This window comes from Puntigrus tetrazona, chromosome 8 (assembly GCF_018831695.1).
Source record: "Puntigrus tetrazona isolate hp1 chromosome 8, ASM1883169v1, whole genome shotgun sequence".
Classification (NCBI taxonomy): Eukaryota; Metazoa; Chordata; class Actinopteri; order Cypriniformes; family Cyprinidae; genus Puntigrus; species Puntigrus tetrazona.
The window spans coordinates 24,294,113-24,299,483 of NC_056706.1; positions in this window are offsets into that span (position 1 = coordinate 24,294,113).

Consider the following 5,371-nt stretch of genomic DNA (forward strand, 5'->3'; position numbering starts at 1 on the left):
ATCGGCGGTGAGTTTTATGGAGAGTGGCTGCTCCTGCAGCGGCCCCGGCAGGATCGTGTCCTTTCTCACCGCAGTTCCGTGCTTATCCTGCAAACAGCAGCGGCGGCGGCGGCGGCGGCATCATCAGTCTGCGGCAGTGGACCGGGGCAGGAGGAGCGTGAGCATGAGCGAGCAGGGCAAGAGTGTCGCGTCCACGCCAGCGAGCGGGACACCGGCCCCGGGCTCGGACACCTACAAAGGCTGGCTCTTTAAATGGACTAACTACATCAAAGGTTACCAGCGCAGATGGTTCGTGCTCAGCAACGGACTGCTGTCCTATTACAGGTAAATAATGCGCCTTCCATATGCACATGTGTCCATGTCATTCATTTAGTATGCAATATATGCGTGTATTTAGGCTATAACGTTACTGGGCTATGTTGGTATGCTTTTGTGCGGTAGACTAGTGTAGGGGTCTGTCATGTCAAAGCAGGTCATGAGAGCTGTCAAACACACACGCGGACACTCATTGCACTTCATGAGCGCGTCTCTTGTGTGGACAGATGCTAGTCCGCCTCTCAAAACCCTCGCCCCACTTTACCACCGTTTGTTTCTTTTTAAACTAGGCCCTTAAACATCATTACGAGGCTGTCTCTTTTATTAAATGACAACAGTACGCTGTTTTTATTACCGCGTCAGCTAGCGCTCATGCTAACGTCAAGTGATAACGTTACTCTCGTTTAGCGGTGCTGTGTGACGCTCATGAGAGTCTTTGCACTTTAATATCCGACAACCTACTTTTGCTTGTATATGTGGGCGTGTCTTACAACTTTAGGTTTCATCATATATATGGCATGGCTTGTCTTTATGGCGAACTCAGTCGACAATAATTTATTTAGGTCCATATTCAGCCTCTGGCCAGCTACAGATGTGTTAGCCAGAGTTAGCTTTAGCCAGCGTAACGCTCAACGGTTTAAATATCTCTTACAAACAATTACCATGGTAACCAGCTTCCCTTAAAATAACATGAAAAAGAAAGTGTTTCTATATTATTTTTTGTTACTGATTAATTAATCTATATATGTGTTTGTGTGATCCACAAAAAGTATACTATTTTTTCTTTCTATATATGAATGTGGCTTTATACAGCAAAACTACTCTTGTTATTGTGTTGTTGTTGTTTTTGTGACAGTATCTCGAATGACAGGCTGAGATATCTGATGTGAAGCTTATGTATGCAGTGATACAGTATCTTTTTAAAATTTAAACCACCTTCACATGTGTCACCTGTGAGTTTGGCCAGTAACACCTGTTGTTCAAGAGGCCCTCAAGCCAGCAATGGTAATCATGTTTCATTTCTCCCCTTATGTCAAGGATCACATGAGGTAACTGTCACAAAAAAAAATCCTAATTACTGCTGGGTTTTAATTGCTTCATTACCACATCCAGGTCTGTCCCATAAGAAGAGCCTTCAATTATTTAGTCAAGCAGAAAGATTGCCCATTGAAATGTATAAGTGATTGCACATTATGTGAATAGGATGGCGATATGCATACAGCAAAAGGTAAATGTATGAAGAGTCAGGCGTTTTTTTAAAAATCGTCTTTTTTCATTGTGCATTCCAGCGGATCTCAGTCAACTGCAGTTTGGGTTATTTTTGTTATTTTGTGTTAACTAACAAAAAATTATCTGGTTTTGCAAATAAACTCTTCATATGTTCTTTGAGCTATAAAGATTAGAATTGTAATAAAGTGTTCTACTGCTGGTGATTCTGCAGTTTCTGAAAATATTGCAAAGACTGGCCTTGGGATTATCAGTCACAGCACTTTCTTTTTAATTTCCTGACCCATACTGAAAAAGTTGGAAATATTGCCAGTCTACATTATTTCCAACAAGTTCATGCTGGACGTGATACATGGTATTACAAGTAAATTTAGAGCAAATAGTCGCCAATTATGCTTTTTTTCTTTATGTGCCTTTCAAGTGGAGTTGAAATCTCACGATTAGTTCTGAGCTACTTACAAGTTTAAAACACGATAGACCACACACTAATCTTTAACTTAGTTAATAACAAATATATGCATGATGTATGCGATATGTAAATTGGTGACAGAAGGAAATAATTTTAATATTTTTGAATATGGATGTTTTTGTTTTTGGCTACTTCTGTGTTATATTTCTGAATTGAATGAATGCTGTTCCTCAATCAGAGATATGAGTTTCCAGACGTTCAAAAAGTGTATCTGAGAGCCATTGTGCTATCAGAACTGTATCGTGCACCAACTGTGATCTAGAACAAATGGTTAACAGATGGTCACGAGGGTCATCGTGATAGTGTCATGGAGTACATCTGTAGTCGAGCGGCTAATGAAATAAGGGCAAAGGATCTTGTAAGAGCACTGAAGCAATGCCCATCAGTCCGTATCTCTACTGGGCAGACCCTGTGGGCCTCTTGACACTTAACACAGTGTGCCACAGGGTTTCCACCCTGCTCTGGAGAATCTGAAGGGAAAGCGACACTCTGCTGACTGTAAAAGAGAAGAAGCAAGGCTCTTGCCGCTCTTCTCTATTAATAGTCTATTATGGTGGAAGGTGATTGCAGTGGTGTAAAGCTAGATCTTCTGTCATCGGAGAGGTCTGGCAGCGGTGCTCACGTAGCCAATACAATGGAGTGTCTGGATAACGTGCCGTGCTAATGTCTGCCAAATCAACCTGCCAGATACACTGTTGGGGAGCCAGAAAGAGCCACAGTAAATGTGTGAATATTTTTAGAGCCAATGTATGATAACAGTCATTAGATTATGAATGGCTTCTTGTAATTCCTTGCTATTACTGGAAAAGTAACTGTTAGTCTAGTTTAACGTGTTGCTCACGTGAAAACTGAATTTCTGTCGTCATTTATTCACGCTTGTATTGTTGCGGACTGTATGTGGTATTTTTATTTGGACCGAAAAAGATTTTTTAAAGAAAATGTCTTCCTTTGTGTTTCACAAAAGAAAGGAAAACTTTTAAGTTGTTAAAGAAAGACTCCTAGACGCAGCATGGGGAATGAGATAGCATGGGATGTGATTTAGACGTGAACCTGTATTTATTGCCTAAGGAAGTGCGCTACACATCATTACTGTTTAAATACAGGAGATGTACTTAGAGTGAATATTTTATGCTTACATTTTTATTAGTGCATTAGTGGTCAATATATTTGAGTGAGTCAAGTGAATGGAAAGATTTGTACCAGTCTTTCACGCAAATCTGCTTTATGCTGCTAAATATGCACAATTACAACATCTCACAGCGCTTAAAAGCAGAGAGCAGCTGACTCGCACTCTCTAGGTGGCTTCTGTATCAGCATTTTCTTATTTTCAGCTGATATCAGTCTAACCATCCCCATGCAGTCATTATATAAATATAAAATTACCTTTCATGCAGCATGCAACACAGCTCTAAGTGAATGAAAACTCTTTCTCTCAAAAGAAACAGTCAACTCCATTTTTAAAACAAATCTCAAGCTGTTTTATGTAGAGGTCAACATGAAACATTAGCGTATTTATTGCTCTTTTCTGCTTGGTCTAAATGGAAATGCCACTTTTTGGAGCATAAAAATAGCTGTTTCCTCAGTAACGCTGCACACAAAGCATCACTGCACTCACAAACGCTGCTTAATCATTACAGGTGTGATTAAATGAAAATGAAATCGATCAATTGGACCAATTGCCACAGATTAATCTCACGCAATGGAGGGTTTTAAGAAAATGAATTACTGAGTGAACTGTTTGAGCAAATAAGGTTTGAGTCCTTGAGCAAATAAGGTAAAAGTAAATATTTTAATACAATGGAAGTGTTTTTTGACCTTGCATGCATGTCAACCTAAAACCAGAACTTTTCATTACCTCTAATACACTGTAAAAAACAACTTGAAATACTTTAGTTGACTCAACAATTTTAAATTTTCAGCAGCAATTGCTGTATTTTTTAGTGTCACATGATTCTTCACAAAACATTTTAATTTAGTGCTCAAGAAACAAAACATTATTATTGTTTTTTCAGAATTCTTTGATGAATCAATTCTTGATGAAACCAAATTAAAGCATTATTGTTTTTTTAATCATATTTTCCAAACAAAACCTGCTTGTATTTTTTTGTATGTTTTCTCCCAGTATGTTCAGAATTGTTGGTTTTGGCCAGTTTTCTTTTTTAATGCGTTATCAGACTTCATATCATTTCCTGCGGTTCAATTAGTGAAGAAGCAGATTGGTATAGTAATCTGAGTGGGGGAAGAGAAAGTACTGGGAGAAAAATCCCTGCTGTAATATGCCCAATACAGAGGAGAATTTCTACTCCTGTAAAAAGGCTCATGCTTTTTTCATGCTTTTTTCCTTGAGCTGGTCAGTTGCTACTTTATATTTGTTCTTTAACTGAAGTGAAACAGCTATGTTATTTCAGTAATGCTATTTCAAAACTCATTTATTACATTATAACAGCAAAGTTATTTTCAATTGTCAATTCAATTAAGATCATTTGGTGCATCGCGAATTCACAATGCATTCAGTCTGTTTTGCCTTTCCTTCCTGTACTTTTCCTTCCATGGCTTTTAGCGAAGATCACTGAGCTGATGTGCGTGTGAGTCATTCGAGCATCCAGCGAGGCTGTTTCTGACACACTGAGTCGATGGCCCTTGGGTTGAGATGATGTTGCTCACATGCACACCTCTTCATCTCTCTGGGCTGGATCGAACTGATCTTGCCGTCATGTAGACTTGCGCTTTATTACTAAGAGACACATTAATCAATCACTCTTCTTTATGTGCACTTCTGAAGAACTCAGCTCCCTGTAGTGCTGTTACGGGGAGCTGAAGGAAATGCAGAGGCTTCCTAAAGAACATGCCTCAGACGTGTTCTGCTGATGTGTTAGTTTTACTGAGAGAAGTAGAACCCCCACCTCCATCACCACACACACAATCCTGTCATCTGCAGTGCTAAAACACGTAAAAGTGTAATGGCCATGCAAATTGCACTCGGTCACAGCACCTCCCCTCCTCCTTCTCCTGCTTGTGATGAGTCACATATCTTCCCCTCTTGTGTTTTCCTTCTTAAACACTTTCACTCTCACTGCTTCCTTTTATGCATATTTCATTTCTAGTTCATTTCTAGTTAGTTCATGAAGAATCCATTAGTGAAATAGTAAAAGAAAATGACCATATTATGACATACAGCCAAAGCAGCTGTGTTTAAGTGGACTAAATAATTAGAAAAGTCGGGCATATATCACCGGGGACAAGTCTGACATTTCGTTGGAAGATTGAGTTGATCTGAATAAGACATTAAGATGCCTTTAGCCAAGGCGAATTTTCATTACATTCCCAATTGTAAAACAAGCAAAACAAAATTATTATTCT